This window comes from Aphis gossypii, chromosome 1, assembly GCF_020184175.1.
Source record: "Aphis gossypii isolate Hap1 chromosome 1, ASM2018417v2, whole genome shotgun sequence".
NCBI classification, from domain to species: Eukaryota; Metazoa; Arthropoda; class Insecta; order Hemiptera; family Aphididae; genus Aphis; species Aphis gossypii.
In genome coordinates, this window is record NC_065530.1 from 29,833,470 (window position 1) to 29,854,016 (window position 20,547).

The 20,547-nt window shown below is 30.5% G+C and overlaps 1 long non-coding RNA gene across 1 annotated transcript in view; it reads left to right on the forward strand.

The window, feature by feature from the left end:
• The first annotated feature begins 1,777 nt into the window (after nucleotides 1-1,777).
• The window catches only part of LOC126554728 (uncharacterized), a 33,318-nt gene continuing 14,548 nt past the window's right edge, over nucleotides 1,778-20,547 (forward strand). Inside the window, exon 1 of the long non-coding RNA XR_007606717.1 lies at nucleotides 1,778-1,986. This is a non-coding gene — a long non-coding RNA (uncharacterized LOC126554728). The remainder of the gene's footprint in view (nucleotides 1,987-20,547) is intronic.

Here is a 20,547-nt window from a genome sequence, read left to right on the forward strand (position 1 = left end):
GGTTAGAGGTGTAATATTCATTTATTATTTATCAATATTTTATACGTACTTACTATCTGTTTACAATATAGCGATGAAACATTATCTTGAGAATTCGGAGATGTTGGATCGAGTCTTATTTTTAATTTTGTCACAAATTGTGATCAAAATAATATGTACATAATTAAATCTCTTTATATAAATTATATAATAATATGAACATTGTGTGGTTATTAAAATATTCTTTATTCAACCCGCCTACTCGCATCTCACGATTTTATAATAATTATTATTGAGCGCATAGGTACATGTATGCATTTACTCACATGTAGCAGAATACTTACCAACTCTTTGTATAAAATGTATATTCGCGTAGGTCGCGCTTATTTTAATAGTATTATTATTAGCATTTACCGTAATAGAACTGATAATAAAAATGCAGTAGGTACATTTATACAATTAGAAATCTACAGATGCTGAACATTATAATATTATTTACGATAATATTGACGAGTTACGTAGGATGGTATGTTCTACGCAAATGTCATGGGAAACGACTAGTATAAAGTTGAGTTAAAAAGTTACTTTTTTTTTAAATTATTGAATTTCAGTCTTTACTCGTAAGTTAATGTTTTAACCAGTGAACTAATTTAATCGGTTAAAGTATATAAATAGTTGATTTAAAAAAATAATAAGTTGAATTACAAACAACGACTAGATTTTATATATATTTATAACTATAGTTAAAAAACACTATAATAAATCAATTATTGATGTTTAATTTTAATCATGTTATGTATAGGTCCAATTATTTTAAATAAAACAAACGAAAAATGAAATATTTATCGATTAAACAATTTAGTTGACACATTAAATTAGTTACTAATTAACGTGTAATTATCTTTACTTGTACGGTTATAGTGGCGATATGTCCTATATAAAGACTTTTTAAGAAGCATTTATAATAAGATTATATTTACGAAGAATTATAACATATTATTATTACTATAGAATTTGTGAGGTTGATGACAATTTAGAAATTTTCGTATACGCGTTATTTTTGTTGGTCGATTTTGACGATTGATAAATTCTACATCGATTTTCTATCATTAAAAGTTTTAAAAATCCTCGAGTTTATTACGTATTCTAGAAAACATTAGCTTATTATAATATATACGGACAGAAGTACAGTCTTTTTTATTTTTTAATGGAAATTTGTTGTTTCTATAATGTTATACAGTGTACTACCTATACATTCACGTTTATAAAATAAAATAAAAACTGTTAGTGCAGTGCTCGGCGTCCTATATAGTATGCATGCCTTTATTCTTTCAAATAAAAAGTATTAAATATTTAAATTTTGCTTTTTCAGCATACAAAAATTAACACTTGATTCGATGCAATCAAAACGATCGTGTATACGTATATAATACAATACGATTTTAACGGAATTCGTCACCGTCGCGACCCCCTCCCCCCAGAATCGATAAACCCGGACGTCTAGATAAGGTGTACCTAACTATCATGTAGGTACACTATTTGTAATGGCCGATTAGAGAAAACGGTTTAGACGGTGTTTTATTTTTCTTCGACATCCGGAAAGGACATTATTTTTTAAGCTTTTTTTTGTGCGCGTTGTTAAACTGTTGTTTATCTGGGTGTGTTTTTTTTTTTGCGTTTGTCTGGCCTGACCCTGAACACCATGCTGCAAACACACACACACACGCACATGTACGCAGTGGGGTCACACATAGTAGTTTTCGACCCCTCAGAGTCTGGCTCACAACGGCATAAAAAAAAACTACTACTATTACTACTACTATTACTCCTATATATTTTACCCCCGTGTGTACTATTGTCGACACCCTGACCTACTAAAAAAATCGAACCAGATCGGTTCGATGTGTGCCTGAAAAATGTTGTGCGTTTGTGCGACGTATCGTGGTGTAAGCTGACTAACGATGACGGCGACGATACAAGTTTTGCAGTTATATAAAACACGTACAGGTAAAATATATTCTTATAAATAGTATATGTAAAATAAATAAACATAAACATATGTATGTATATAATATATATAATATATATATTATATATGAGTGTACAGAATATGATTATAAAATATAATTATTCGTTGTATAGTTAACGTGTGATGGCAGCGATTGTATATACTTACTGTATTTATATCTATATATATATACATGTATAAATATGTGTGTTAAATGTATATCTTGATGGGTGTATGCGTCTCCCCGCTAATGTTGCTCGGGGTTTGACTTTATCTTTCTCAGGGTGATAAATGAAGGCGTCGTGTATAGGATTAAAAACGCTTAATGTCTGCGAGACGCAGATTAATGTACAGTAATAAGAAGTATAAAAAGACCCTTGTAATATTAATTAAAAAGGAAAAAAAAATACTTGAGTTCCCCTCGCGCCACTCGAGAAATCAAGAAATTAATGCTCCCGTCGTCGTCGTCGTCGTCGCCGTTTCTTAATTTATTTTTCCTCGTTAAAACTTTTCGTACCCCGGAATAATAATAATAGTAATAATAAAAATCCACAGTAGTTGTAATCTCCGTTGGAGTGGGTGTTTTTTTCTTTTATTAAACCTCACAAAGTTAAAAAGGCGGTTTTCGTCGAAATTCGTTCCGCGGTTTTAATTGGTATCCGGTTACACAAACGCGGGATGAAGATCTTTTATTTATTTTCTTTCGACTTAGTTTTTTTTTTTAATTGCTTGTTGCCAAGAAAAAACGGTCCAATTACGAGCGTCGTTATGGCGGCGACGGTGAGGGGGGATTTTTTTTTTTTAAGGACTTCGTAATTAATGGAATAATTTGATTGGGAGGGTGGGAAATTAACTTGTAAACAGAAAAAAAAAATTAAAAGAAAAAACAACCATTGAACTGTCGGAAAATAAATTTAATTATATACGTCATATTTTAATAATATTATAATACGCATAATACATTATAATACACACAAGAACGACTTTCTACGAGTATATGACGTATTCGTATGTATTATACGTTATTCGGTGAATGGGAGCGAAAAGCTTGATTCGAGTGGTTTGAATTTAAACTGGATAAAAATGTTAACACGAACTCGAGAATATATACCTGGTGCAAGAGTCTTATTAGATTTGGGAAACGTCTTGGTAAATCGACGAATATTTATCAACATATATAATATTGTACACACATACACACACACACACACTCACTCCCGCTCCACATATGCACATGCAGAATAAACTAAGTTTTTTTTTACTTCTTCTCGTCATGACGTTTCCGTCGTAATAATAATGATGTATACCTCGAGAGTAGATATACTTTTGCCCTCAAAACTGTTTATGGAAACGAAGGCAATTGAATGGTGTTTTCTTATTCTTCTACGGTATTTTTTTTTTCGCACGCGTAGATCGATATGTTTATATATACGAACAACGTTTCTGAGAAGAGTGCTTTCGGATGACGCCTTTTTATAAAAGGGAGCCACCGCCGCGCAGAGAACAAAAGGAAGAGGAGAACAAGTTGGATCAGTGACTGTCGGAGATTTTTTTATGCTCTATACTTTTGATTTTAATGAGAACGGTTACGGCGTGAAAAATACCAAAGGGCTATGATGTGCCACAGAGAAGAAACAATAACAAACGACGATCGGGGAGGGGGTTGGTGTGATGCGGGGGGGGGGGGGGTGGTCAGGTCAAATTTCAAAAGAAAATCAAAAGCGAAAGGAAGGAAATGCGCTCATATTTTCTTTTGATTTACCAGAGCATGCAAAACGTGACTTACAGTTTAAACGCGTCCGTCGAAAATTGTAGTTTGAAAATATTTTGTTTATAGTAGGTATATACTCATGTTAATATATATATATCTATATACATCGGGTTGAAAGTGCACCACGTGGTCGTGTAACTGCGATACTTATTGTATATATATATATGATATGGACTCGGGGAAAACACAAGTATAACGGACGTGTTTGTGGATAATGGATATATATATAAAAACTTTTCTTCGGCCAACTGTCAATTTCGATGTACCACGCGTGTCGTTCAGTTGTAAATCCCCCGGATTGTTGTCGTTTCGTCGTGTGTACTTAACCGCGGTAGTAAGCTAAAAACGACGGCGACGTTTGCACAGTTTTCATTGCACACGAAGAGTTTTGAGTCCATGTAAAATCGTATATACGCGTGTATCCCTGACAGAGAGTACACGGAAACGAATAAACTGTATAAAAATTGTATAAAAAATAGTATGTAATTTTTTTATTTTATTTTTAAAGCGTTAAAAACGCATATCGAGAACGGCGTGCGATGTCGGTATACACGACTCTGCGATGACCCAAGACGATCGCTCCTAAAAAGGAAATAATAATAATCGGATAATATTATATATAGGTAAAAACCACGATGTACAGTATAATATAATATTATGCATTTATACGGCAGCCACACGGTATTACTATATAGTGTTGGGTATTGTTTCTACATAATATTATAATGTAATAATGTGTACCTGACCACACCACACTACGTGTAAATTTATTCAAAATGGATTCGATTTCGATATTCAAATTTTACTCGAGCAAACAATTTTCGAAGTTCACACACTTATAATACATAATAGTAAACGTACGAAGTTTATGTACAATCTCACGATAGGTGTACACATGTGATATTATACATGTGTAGTATGCACCTATAGGTGATTTTATCTGTGGACAATAAAAACAGTGTTTCTGGATTCGATTACATTAAACGCGTCGTCGTACAGCGCGTAAAACATTCCCGTACATACTTTTATGGTATCATATTATTGTCATGTTTAAACATAATAATATTATGTGTCGCAAGTTATTTATACATACATATAGTATAAGTTACAAATAAATAAAAGTGAAACTTAAACGTGAATAAATTGCAATGATGTCCAATTTTCTGGTCATTTCCTGGACCACTCGAAAGATTTAATGTTAATACTGTTACATTTCCGCATAGGTAGTACGTTATGCTATCTTTAGGTTTTGCTGCTTTCAATCGGAGTGTATATTATTTATAAGTCACTGAATACATATTATACTATACAGGTATTATATTTTAATTTTATACACAAATTTACATAATTTCACAAATAAATTATAAAAGTATATTTATTAGATATACTACTATTATATAATTTTAATATATATTATTTTGGTATTTTTCGTGTACTCTTTGGTTACAAATATTTACGAAGACATTTTTGGTCATTCTGTTCGATAATATAATTTTATCTTTAGTGGGTACGCGGTGATCGTTTATTTATTATTTTGTTGTTCCCATTCGTCGGTCTATACCGTTTCGTCCTCCATTAAATTATAGTTTAATTTACGACGTCGCCAACTCAACATTAGTACAAATAGGACACGATAAAAAAAAATCTTTACGACTCTTAAAGTTTGTCTGAGAGGAAATAATACCTCAATTATTCGGTTCACTGTGAGCTTTCCGTCTATTGTATAATAAATGACGTTAGATAAAGTATTTGACCGTACAACTCGGACGTAAAGTATAATATAATATCATATATAATAATGTATATATACAAAGCACTGCTGATGATGGCCTAATACACAATAGGTACTATTATACGGCGGGGACCATTAACATTTCTTTCTATCCGAACCGAGTACATTATTAACAATTCGAATTTAAATTATGATACGGATAAACGTATATGTGTGTGTCTGTGTATGTGTGTGTGTTGTATATTATATGTATACAGGGCGCGCTGGTTTTATATATTTTCGTCGCGAACCAGGCATTGAACAAAATACTTGTTTGACGGTGTGAGAGGGGGAGAGAAATTGGAAATAAAACCCTATATATCAGGGAAAATGTGGAGACGGTTTCAAGACGAAAGATAAACGTCACTTTGTATTTGTGCAGCAAACGCTTAGGCGTGTTCGAAGTGGATTAACACGATATGATACAACTGATAATATTTTGAATAACTCGTCCTATACGCATATATCGTATAGCCGCTAAAGGGTAAAACGTATGCGTATATACACCTTTTACGTTGTATTATGCGTGTTCTCGATACAGTTTCGATAAAATAATTATACGAATAATTGTGCGATAGGAATGTACGAAACCGATAAAAATAATATAATATTTTTTAATAGTCGTTTAATGTATATTATATATTATTTGTCAATATAAAACAATTATATATAACAGGTGGAGCTTCGAAGTTCTATTTATATAGTATATTCATAATTTGGCGAAATAAAAATATCGATTTCAAACTCGTATGAGGAGAAGGCAGTAAGGTACATCTACCTGCAGTACTAAAGAACGGATAATGTCAATATTATATATAAACATTGATTCTTACCAATGTACGTTATATACATAATACACCTAGTGTATAAAATATGCATAATCATTGAGCACAACGATATTTTGTGTCACAAAAATCTTATATATATATACTTAATACGTGTGATGTATAGATACGTCGCTTACCACTTACGAAGTAACCATTATTTGTATATCTATTTTTATATACGAGAAAAAAGTCGACTTGTCGGTATTCGCTCTGTCGGTTTGACTTGCTGCAAATGCGATTTCGGACTGTCATTATATTAACCTATATATAATATATATAGTGATATGTATAGATATCACACGTTCACACTATCTTACTTTAACGTACGTGCGTATAAATGCAATACTCATGAGTAATAAAATTTTATATATATTTTGCAGTATTTTATATATATATATATTATAAATCATGTGAAACGGTCCTCTGCTTTCACGATTACGATTTTCTAGATATTTTCCTTTACACACATTTTCTATTTGGATTATTGACATTTTTAAATATTGTATTAACAACACATGACTTAATGTTATTTACGAACAATCGACATTCAGCCATTAGTAATTTTTTTGCGAATATATATTTTGTATATTATTGATAAGCTACAAACAAAATAATGGTGAAACGTGACTTGTGAACAGCAATTTAACTAATACAACAATAATAGGCATAACAATGTAAACAAAAAAATGTGTTTAATAAATATTATATGAAGTATAACTGTAAGAGTTTGATCGATCTCACATCGAATTTTATCCTTATATTTAGACTGAAAAACTATATTTTTCACCACTTTTGACTTATTTGCTAGTAAATTATTATTATTAATTTACCTTAAATCTGCAGTTAAATACATGTGTATGATATATTGAGAATATGACGTCGGTATGGCGTTGTGGTTCGGTTATCGCGTATTCATATTATAGTTTATGTATATTACTTTAAAATATATAAAAAAAATATATGACAATAATAGTATGATACGCTAGAGGAAAAAAATTTAATCTTTTCTAACGACGATTGACCTTTTTTATCGTCTGTCTGCATACACTATATGGGTACCTTACTTAAAAAAAAAATAGAATTATCATCTGTAGGTGTACCTAATGTATAGTGCTTACGTAATTTGAAATTACTTATTAATTTTAGTAGGGCAAGAATTTCTATGCATTAGAACAGTAGTATTGTCCACGTTTGGCACGTACTGAATTTAATCGGAAATTTTGTTTTGAATAGCTTAATCGACATTTATATAAGCGCATGTTTAGAGTTTCTCAGTTACTATTTATTTGAAAATAATTAATATAAAATAGTAAAATCGTATTTATCTAATGAAGATCTATATAATACTATTGATTTATTTGTCGTATAAACGCGTGTACTATTTACGAACTGATACGGTCGAAAGTGAAAGTGATGTTAAATAATTTACAAACGAATAAATCATCAAAACCGCTATACTGATGACGAAATACTCGAGTGTATTATTTGTGATCAGTTTTTACATAACAGCTATTCAAAATATATACCTATATATATATATTTTTTTTTGCAAATTAAAAAAAAAATTAATTTACTATTTTTCATTGCATAATTTAATTATAAATCCTATATAGGTCCGATTATTATATCGTCGTTATGCGTCTAAATACGAATTATAAACGGGTACCTAATATATAGGTAGGTACACGGTATCCGGTGTGTGTGTGTATATGATATTATTATAATAGTATTATATCGTGTCGGAAGTGTCGTCAACTACAGCTGTCGTAATGAATGTGCGTGCGTGGGAGAAAATCGCGGCGGCGACGGTGTTGGAGATGTGCCGCCCGTCGGACGTGCAGTGTGCGTGCGTGCGTGCGTGTGTGTATAATTGCGGGCAACATGGCGCGGGTCTCGTCTTTTGATGGAGGACCAATGCAAGCGCACCGGGACGGCCCTACAAATGACGCTCCTCCGCATTAAAGCGCCGACGGGCACCCGCGCCGCCTCGCCCCCACCCCCGACCGTCGCCGCTTATCGTACTTTAACATTCGGCATTTCACTGTCAACTCTCGACATCCCTTTTTTCGCGAGGTCTTTCGCCTTTTTTTTTTTTTTTTTACTTTCCACCCTTTCTCTCGCGCGCGCACCGCACCCGCACGTAACAGTCTAATATCGCGTATATATTATATATACACCTAAAAATATAATATATTATTATGTCGTATTATATATATTGTACGCGATGCTGCGGCTACCTTTGTTTTTTTAACGTCAAATCCGCGAGAGAGACGCAGTAACGCGTGTAAATTATTATTATTATGAGAGCGGATTATGATAATTATGATATTATTATAATATTATTAGTTAAATAATTAATATCGATAAAGAAGTTTTAAGGGTTTTAAATTTTTAAGCGGTGTTACTTACTCGACCAGTGATTCAGAACGATATCGTAAATATATATTATAATATATATTTGCATAAATGGCCATATGATTATATAATGCCCTCTCATAATGTGCCCCTTGCTCGACTGAGCCGTTGGGTCGTTGACGTGGATATAAATGGTTCAAAAAGTAATGAAAAAGTCGTTTTATTTTAAAATTAAATACAACATAAATAATTGTTGTACATAATTCATGACTCAGCAGGTGTTTACTACTATAGAGTCATGATGGGTGCAGTAGCAACAGTGCAGAAATGTTATTTATCACTTGTTAGTTGTTGTTAAGTAATATTTTTTGGCACTATTATACGTGTTTATAAGGTATAGCGACAGTTTACAGTACCTATACATTTAATTAACACATAATATTGGTACCGACATTATATTATTTTATGCATGTATTATAAACTTATAACAAAATAATTTATTCCGTTTTAGGATATTGGCTTCAAAAAAAATACTCCACATATATAAATATAAACAAACTATAGCTGTAGCGTTCGGTTATAATAAATTTAGGATACACATATTGAACATATCAATTATATTATATAACATATTCTCGTTAAATACGAGTCGTAAATTTTTATTATTATTAAGTACGTTTTTTTTATACCAACTCATCTTACAATAATAATAATATGTATCATGTATACATTATAATATTGTACGAAAGTTAATAGATATATAGGTAGTTATGTAAATTTTCTACAGTATAATATAGAGGACTTTAAGAATATTCATTTATTTTTATAATAATAATATACATAATATATGCTTTTAGAGTAAGTACACCACGCGGGAAATTTATCGCCCGAATTATTGTAACAATTGTTATGCGTATATAGTGTATACACAATACACATGCACGGACAAAGAATATCGATATTATATGTATAAAAGTTTTACAATTTTTGAACATATCTACGGTTCGCCCACGATCCGTGGGATAATTTAAAAAGAAAAAGTTAGTTGGAAACGTATATATACCTGTACATATATATATTTATATAGGTGCACTGGCCTTTTAGCCATTGATAAACGTACGTGGTACATATACGCATTACTATTTCCGGCTTCCGTGACTTCTGTGTTTATACGCCTATATGTATGTATATTATATTCTTTGTGCTGAGTATGTTATCAATTTAACATAATATAATGTAATATATTATGTAGCTATAAAGCGACATGGCGTATAGTACAACAAGGCATATATATATATTGACATGATAAACAAAATATAATTAAGTGTATATATTACAGTAGGTTTGTATACTTTTTATATTTTATCGTTTTGTTATTATTTTCGTTTTATGTAGATAAATATTTATTGTTTTTAAAAACAAAACATTTCTTTTATTAAAATTCGACGTTTCTCCGATTCAATTTTACATGTTTATACACTGAATATTATTAAGCTCCATTTAATCATAATAATACAACAATAATAAAACATATTACACTATATATTATTTACTTTATGTATGAATATACACTGAAATTAAAAATAAGTTATAAGTAAAGACAATTCTTAACCATAATACATTTTAGTTTAGATAAAAACATAAAATAGAATAGATACACGCAGAGCGGATATTTTTTTTTAACGAAAAAACGGAAATCGTTGTAATTGTGAGTATCGCGAGTAACAAGTTTGTCATCCCTGTAATACATATTATATATTATAAATAGATGATAAACGGAGAATGTCAAATATAGTGCTGTATGAAATATTTTTAGTTTCTAATAATTAGACGATATTTATATTAAACCAACGTGTGATATAAAAATAACGGATATTCTCGTGTTAATTGATAAACATGTTTAAGGTTTTATAATTAATTGTTTAGTTTTAGAATTACAGTTATTTAAATATTGTACATGATATGTTTATTAAGTTTTAAACTGTACATAAGTATATTATGCATTATTCATATTACATAGGCATAAATATATTATGCTAAACTCGAAAAAAATAATTATTATAATATGAAATCAGCAATACAATTTTCACTATTCTGCAGAACTGATAGCTCAGTTGTCAAATTTATGAATTAGGTGTACATAATATATACCTAATGCATTATAATAGCAATATTATATATTAATATATTTATGAACCATATTGACTATAATACATAAAATCGGATAAACATTAATACATTAATACGCGATTTATAGTTATAAGTATTTATATAACTATGGGTAACTTGTTCGAAATCTTATTATATATTACAATTATCTAAAAACCTTCTGATTCTAAATACGAGGTCATAAGACGTATGTTGTCATCATTGAAAAAATAAAAAATAGTATTGACCACATTTTTCCATAGAATGAATGTAAGTACCTATTTATATACAATTTATATGACTTTTTCTTCGATGTTATTCATTTATTTATGTTGTATGTAATATATTATGCCGGTAATTATTAACTATATAATATTTTTTATGCTTTACAATTGATTTGGACTAGGTATATGTCTATTATAATAATATAATGTGACCAAATACATTAATTAAATATTATGATACAATAACATTTTCCAAAATTAAACAAGAAAACATTCATCAATTCATCATAATTAGTGCACATTTAGCTTAAAATATTTTACTTAACTATTATATATTATTATATACCACGAATTATTAAAAATAAAAACGATCGCGTGTTTTTCGTTCAAATTATTGCAGTCGAAGTCAAGTACAAAGATAAATACATAGTTTCTGGAGACCGAAAATATAAAGTGCTGTCTGCGGGCGAACGATTATAAGCACTAAAACATCCAACTGTGTTTCTATTATTATTATATCATTGCATAATATAATTTCGAAGTCGTTAAACGCGCGGCGTGTTGGACTCGGTTGGCCATCATAACTCCGTGCGCAATTAATCCGATGAGCTATATCGCGTTTTCTTCCTCCGCACGCAGGTTCGCATTAAAAATCATTATAATACTATGTTACGTTTTATGCGTCTATATCTCATATAATATATATAAATAATAATATAACGATGGTGCATCTTCTCGCAAAAAACACCCTCGTTATCTTTCCGAACAATAAAATTTCGATTATCTCTGTTCGAGAGTGGTACAGCGGAGGAAACAAAAAAAAAAAAAAAGTTAAAGAAAAGATATACACACCGCACTGCCAGCCGCGCCCCTCCATCGAGAGTGGAGAAAATTACCACCATAATTTTCCCGGTCAGGCAAAAGACGATGAAGAAGAAGAAGAGCTAAAAAAAAAAAAAAAATCTAATTTAAAAATCTCATTAACTTCCCCGGTCTCCTGCTTATTCATTTTACACGAGTTTTTTCGGGCGAGTGGAAAAATCTACTCACTTCTCGTCGCCACATCCCCACCGTGTCGTCAAGGGTTTTTTTTTTTTTAATGAATATTAAAGTTGTACGCGATGACGAAAAATTAAGAACTCTCGAGCGACTTTAGTTTTATAGTCGAGTGCGGTAACCGCATCCGAATAATAATAAAAGTTGGGAGTTTTTTCTTCTTCATCATCGTCTTATCGCTGTTTCTTTACTCTGTACACGCTGCGATGGTTATTAATTTTGAGTCATTAATTTCGTTCGGAATAATAATCGTAAAAAAGAAAAAAGTTTTTGTAAAAAAAAAAATTCATAAATTTTTTACCGGCCGGCATGGTGAGGGTGGGAGTAGTTTTCAAAAGTCGAGAAGCGTAACGATATTTGTCTTAATTAATGTTGGTGTATACTTTTTTAACGACCAGGTAATCAATCAACGTTCTACTTTTATAATTTTCTTACGCTTTCCCATCCTTCTGAAAATATAGAGGATAACTTCTGCAAAAACCGTTTTCCAAAATAACCCGATGACAAATTACTGCCAATTAAACAGCCGTGGGCTGACACATTTTTTATTTTCCCTCTCACTAGAACGTTAATGAGATTTCGCGTTCGCGTAATTGCAAACAACAAACTCGATTTTTCATACGCAGTCCGCGGGGACGTCTGAAATAATTGTAAAAAAGAAGTAATAGTAATAAAGAAAATGAAAAACTACTAAAATGACAGTATAACGTGGCTATTCTATTGTAACACTCGTAATAACCACGCGTCTTGTGTTTTAAAAGTCATTCCACTGTGGATTTTACTACCTTTATACTACTATTATAAATTTGCATTGGCGAAAAACAACGGAATAAAAATTTCGGCACTGAAGCTGTTTGAAGTAATGACACTAAGTCTATAACGATAATAACATTACCTATAATATTATGCGTTGATATTTAAAAGAAATGTTTTGTTAAAGTATTATGATACATTATATCCTTTTGGGTTTAACATAAATTTAAATTTCATAAAACATTTTTCTTTTTACTTTTAGGCATTTTTTTTTTGAACAAATATTTTCCTATTTCTTCTAAAATGTTTTAATCCAACAATTAAACTGTAAACATATTCTTTGTATTTTTTTTTTCTACTTACGAACTAACTTAATCAATTATTATAATATAGGTTGTTATATCACTAATATTTTACGACACCTAGGTTTCGTAATTTAATAAATTAAAAAGAATCTTTGAATTAATAAAATGAATTAAACACAGATAAAATAATAATAATAATAAAAAAAAAATATCCGGATGGAAGTTCATACTTTCATTTTGAATAACAGTAATTATGTGAGTCGTGTTTTCAGAAAAAATCTAAATTATTGCTTTGTAATACTTATATGTATTTAGATATAACATGTGGAATAGGAATACACTAAAATATTATCATTATTTTTAGATGCAACATTCATTTATTTCTGGTAAAATTAATAAGCATATTCTTTTGAAAATCATAGATTGGCATATAAGAAGAAAAATATCATGATTACAAATTATATAGTGGCGTACTAATGAAAATTATAAAATATCAGTATTATATTTGGGTAATATTTTTAAACGTTTATTGTAATAATGTTAATACGGTTATATATTATACATATACATCTATATGCACATGGTATATTAAAATCGTGCATAAAATGATATAATATCAAATTTAAATTACATTCGTGCTAGGAATATATTAAATTAAACTTTGTATATGGTTTTTTTATTTACTATCAAATTGGTAGTACTAATAAAACAACTTCATAATAATATCAATATTCAATAACGTATATGTTATATTTTACTTCTGTTGTTCTTATAGCGAGAGTTCAATAACTACAAATAGTTTAGAGTGTTTAGACAGGTAATAATAAGTATAATGTATAAGAATATCATTATATTTTTTATTCGAGTACCTAATACCCTTATCATAAAATATAGGTAAGTGATTATAAATATTTCCATAGGCCACAACGAATAAAATTACTTTGAAATGACTAAGTAAACATTTTTATAATTTTTGATTAATTTGATCAACTGTAAATATTTATTTAGGTATATTATGTTATTGTTATTATTTTATTAAATATACCTACATCCGAAGTAGTATAATGGCTATTGGTGATTACAGGGAATTTACATAAGTAGACTTAAAAAAAAAATATTATTACGATTTGAGTTAAAGTATGATACCTACCTACATTATATTTGATATGTCTTAACTTATGAATCACGTTATGTTTAAAGTTATGATCTAATAAAAAATTGATAGTTTAGAAAAACATCACAAAAAAAGTTGTTTGAAAAAAAGTGTCCCGACAGTTTTTTTAAAACTTTTACTGTAGGTGTACATTATTGAATGAAAAGTGACGTTTTTTTATATTATTTATACTGTTATAAATTATTAAATTATACAATATGCTGTTACTCCGAAAAAAAATATAATAAAATCCATATCGATTGTCTATGAAATTAAATTGTAGAGTATACATTTAAGAAGTCTGTTTTCAGTGTTTTTATATACATAAACATGTAAACATTGAACATAATATTTGAAAGTCGAAAACACTCGAAACGTTCTATTAAAGCAGTGGTTCTTAACCAGTGTTCCACGGACTTAATATAAGTGTTCCGACATAATTTTAAAATCAGTGAAAAAATTTTTATTTAGTATTTCTAGTTTTATTCTCTTAACATTTTGACTTTTAAAACAAAACACAATGATAAAAGTTAGACGTTTTACTAACATATTTCCAAATTGTTTTATGCTATACATTTATTGTTTAATAATATATCAAACAATTAAAAAATTAATATAATTACTGTTTTATTTTACGGCTGTGTTCCGCGAAAACCTCATAAAATTTTAAGTGTTCCGTCATTCGAAAAAGGTTAAGAACCGCCGTATTAAAGCAATACGACGATTGATAAACATTTCGATCGGCGTACACCTTTTGTGTACACTAAAATCAATTAAAAATTTTTTGCGTTCACTAATGTGAGCAGCCAATTCTATACAACACTACACAGGTACAACTATGCTATTATATTATATTCATATGTACCTTAGGCTTTAATATCGATAATTTTATTATTGTGGTCGTGTTGGTCAAAATGAAAACTCACACGTACACACACACACACGTAGACGCACTGGCCTATAATAATATATGAACGAAATAGGATTTTTCACGAACATTGTGGCAATTTGTGTTGGTATTTCATTTTCACCCGGCCGCCGGTATTACTTTTTTTTGGCTCGGGCGAATATTTCATCTTATTCTTACCGTTTTCCGCCCTCTCGCCACCCTCATCCCCCATACCATACCTATACACACACGTATACGATATATATATACGTATGTATTAGATATTGTGTAAATGTATATACATATACACAATACCATCAGCACTACCTCTACCGCAACCTCCGTCACCGCCACTACCACCTCCACCACCCCCGGCCAACCGCTACACCGACTCCTCCACCGTCGTGTGCATATATAGTGCACGACGCTCGTCTGGTATAGAATATTCTCGTAGCGTATACGTGTACGGGCGCGTGTGTGAGTGCGTGCGCGGGAATATACATGTACGCAGCTTGAAGGGATGGCATCTGCGCGCGCGGCGCGAGAAAGTAGCCTCGTTAAGATTACATATGGAAAACAGGAGGGCGACCGGTGACGCGCGGAAGGGTAGGTACATAGCGACGTTCACTCTCTCCGGCGGGGGGGCGCTTGCGCACATACATCGCACGACGACGACGACTACTACGACGACGACGACGACGACGGCGACGGCGAAGACGACCAAAGGGGTGGGTGGCGGCGGCGGCATCGGCGGGAGGGTAGTGAAAGGGTCTCCGGGATCCCTTCGCATTTCGCATTGGCGCAAAAGGGAGTTAAAATAAAAAATAAAAATAAAAAAAAAAAAACCTCCGACTGAGTGTGCATGTATACATATACTGCACACAGCGTTGTGTGCGCTGCTGCTGCTGCTGCTGCTGCTGCCGCTGCCGCTGCTGCTTCTTTCACTTTCTGTTGCTGCAGACAAAACCAAATTCCGTTATTGATTAATATCCGCCGCCGCCGTCGCCGCCGCCGCCTTCACCCCTTCCCCCGACTAGCAAACTTTACCCCCATCCCACACCCTTACACGTACGCATACGAATTATATATATATATATGTGTTATGTATATTATATGTACACGACGACGAGGACGACGAGAGAGCGTCACACGAGCGCGCACGTTTTTAATGCCACGTTCTACACTCGGTGGCAGTGACGGCGGTCCCGGCGACCCTCGGGGTCGAGTAGGAGGAAAACGCGAAAAGAGAAATAAAACAAAATGTCTTCCCGAACCCCTCTCGGCCGTATCACACCGCACCGTGGCGTGCATTTGCCTATATGCGTATATCGCAAGGCATATATCTGTGCATGTATTGTATAATATTATATTGAGAAAAGAAAGGCACACGCTGAGAGGACAGCCGTTAGCGAGCGGCCGTAGAACGTTTGTCGGTATAGGTACATGTTATATATTGTTACGGTACGGCGAGATTTATACATTGCAGCCGAACAATATGATATTATATTATACTCTGTAATAGGTTTTCGTAACTAATTAGAGAATCATTGTATTGTCGGTATGTTTTGTTGTGCGATTACGGTGCAGGGCGGACTGCGGGACGGTAAGAAAAGTACTCAAAAAGTAAAAACCCTTAAAACGAATACTAGTCGAGTGTGCAAAACATAATAAGCTAATTATTACAATCGATCGGTATTATAATAATTACCTATATATCGGATGGGTATAATATCGAACGTTGTGTTAGCTATTGTACGCAGTCTTAAGAAAAATATGCACAAACCGAAGAAAGTTTTCAACTACCGCGTACGACTATAGTGTCGTATAATGTATAAGTATATTTCATTTTTATATTTTTATAGTTTGCTGTCGTTTTAAAAACGTTTTTACTCGCTGTGATTTATGAATGGAACGATTAAAATATAATCACCGCTTCTGAATTGATGGTTTCATTATGTATAACAACTGTATGACTGCATTACAGCTTAAAAAAAAAATCCCCGCATTTATAAAGAAAGCGCTTACGAAAAAAGTTAAGTTTTTAATTATAAATATTTTATACTTTGAGTGCTTGAATTTATTTTTTTTTTCATTTAAAAGGGATACTTTTTAATAAACAATAATATCTTTAATCTTCGGCAAACTTTTAAAAATATTTAATTCTGCATTCATTCAAAGGTATTATGAGTTGAAGTTTTATTTCCTATTAAAAAATGCATTAAAAATATTTATGCTGTTCATCTAAAACGAATTCTCTGTTGTATTAAACTATATAATGGACTGTTTTTATAATTTGAAATCTTTCTTTTTATTTTTTTATGATAATGTTAAAAAAAATCTTGATAACAAGATTACTAAAATCGCGAATGAAGAAATGGTTCGTAATTGTCAGAAAAGAAGACACATTCTGGTTTATTTTTTTATTAAAATTAATTTCAAATTCAAACATTTCTAAAGTCTTTTATATTCTTGAAATTTAATTAAACTTGACGTTTGAAGTATAATATTTACAACATTCATCATCAGATACATACCCTAGTCGTTAATCAAACACACGCTAAAAAATGTGCATATATCCCCCCAAATGATTAATGTTGACAATTTTATATGTTCGAAACGCCAAGAATAATCCACTTTTACAAAAGAAGATGTTCATATACGTTTTAACTATCGTTTATTTCTTTTTTTACAAGTTTTATAATTAATTAACAATAATTAAAAAAATAATTGTCTGGTTATGGTTAACTTTTTAAAAGATTATTTAAATTAAATTTTTCTCGTAGAGTATTTAATATAATGAAGTTATCTAAAATAAACAATTTTCGAAATACTAATGGAAAAAATGTATTACAAATATATGTGTAATATTATACGATATTAATTATAAAAAAATCTATCTATTAGATAAAATTAAATAAATTAGTAACAATAAAATTGAAAATGCTATTTTTTGTTTATATTAAGTTCAAAACATCGTGTATGGTACATAGAATGTGTCATATAATATATTTTAGTACAAAATAAACGGAAGAACTGACTATTGAGTACAACGCATAAACCCCCGGAAGTTCAGGGTCAAGGGCTGAAGGTATACGTTGGATAGCCTTCAAAACGAAAATAAAAGTCTGTCGTATTCAATGCTAGTTGACAATGATTTTTATTTGTATTATATAAGATCATATTTTATTTTGTTCAGGTTAAAAAAAAAAAATTAAACAATAATTTTTGCTGTAAAAATGAATTGATTGTAATTAAGGATTTCTAAAAATTAAAAAATCAAAATATTGTTGAGACATAATAACAAAAAATTTATTCAGATAAAGATATAATTAATTGGGACGATTAAAATGATGAAATTAATAGATTAAAAAAAAAAAAAAATCAAATATTAAAGTATTAAAATTTAATAGTTAATCATAACGTTATAAAAGCATTGAAATAGTTTTTGAATAAATCTATCGTACACATATTCTTAGTAGATATTACTGATAAATGATCATCGACTTTAGGTGTTATATTTTTAATTACCTATGATTAAAACGAAAATAAATATGAACTATAAATTAAAATTCGTATACTATAATTTTTAAATTTTTAGTCACATTTTTTTGTTATAAAACAGCATAATTGTAAAATATTTACATAATAATATTATGTTTATGTTCATATAAATAGAAATTTATGTGGATTAGGGTAAAACTACTTGAACTGAAATTTATCTAGATAAGTCGTTATTTATAAAACGAATAATGAACAATAAACATATACATATTACATTACTATTATTTATTTATACGTCGTATCTGGATAAAGGTAGACTTCATATTGTATAATGTGTATTTATAATGGATATTTGCATTTTACATATACATAATAAATACGCTCTTTCTGCGATTTGACGTTAACGAAATAATAGAATTATTACTTTGCCCATGATATATTCATTATATACGTTATGCACGTAACAATAATATATTATAATATGACATCAAGTATGTGTGTTTTTATATTTTATAAAAAAAACACAAATGATATAAAAAAAAAAAGCCACGCCACTTGCAGTATGTATATAGCACGCTGTACAGTTCCATGTGATATTATTGTTATTATTTTTAAATGTTTGATCAATTTCGTTTTAAACTATATTACTATTAACGTGTACGTACATATAAAATGCAACGCGGCTATAGAATTCGTAGTTATTACGTGTCACGTTGGAGTTAAAACCTAGTCAAGTTGAGTTTTTCATTTTTTTATTGCTTTTATCCCGAATCGAGTTTGTTTCCCTGTAACCGTATTTTATATCATATTCATATACACACTAAAGTGTGTGTGTGTGTAATGTGTATTCAGAGTGTGCTACATAGTATGAATCTATGACAAAAGGAATCATTATATAATAATGTGATGTGTATGCGTATTGTGCGTCAACTATCAATGTGTTCCAATTCAATAGATACGAGCCCATTTAAACGAGTATTTCGTATTTAATTCTCGAATTCCAAAAACCGAGCCAAATAAATATTATATGGACAGCAACAAAAAATTCAAATGTTATCAATTTTGTTTTCGTTTTAAGTCGGCACTCTGAATTATATACATGTCGCAAGACTAAGTCGTATCGCAAAGTAAGCAAATCGCGATGTGGATTAGAATGTAACTGTATAATTATCATTAATATTAAGTTATATAGATACTCGGAGACGCAATAACGTTTTACTGTCTTACGTTCGTCAGACGCAATCTCGTAAAGAAGAACACTTGTTTGTGCGTATAAAAAAAAAGTCTGTAATGTGAAACTATATAAACATGTTTTCGTTCGTCCTGATTGAATCGGTGGTTTCGAAAACGCGTACTAACAGGACTGGAAGTAAATTATGTGTAGGAAGCAAAGCTGTATAATAATCTGACGATCCGGTAACGAAAGTTTATTTTTTATCGTATTCAAGTACAATTTATTTATAAAGAAGTATAAAAATATTATATAAATTAATTTTCATTTATTTCGCGCTTGAAAGAGTCCTGATGCTGATTATTATAATAAAAATACGAAAACAGTTTTATATTTTGCATACTAACAGGTATTTAAAGGAATACGTTTTCATATTCAACAATCAGATATTATTAGATTATTTTAATGAATTGAAAAGCAAAACCCACAAGTGTTAACAATACAATTTGTAACGCTATAATAATGTGTTATATTAATAAAATGTAATAGTAGTATATAAATCGAGTTCCAAAAGAACTCCAAAGAAAACGTTCCCGTCAAAATAAAAAGCAACTATTGATAAAAATATACTAACCG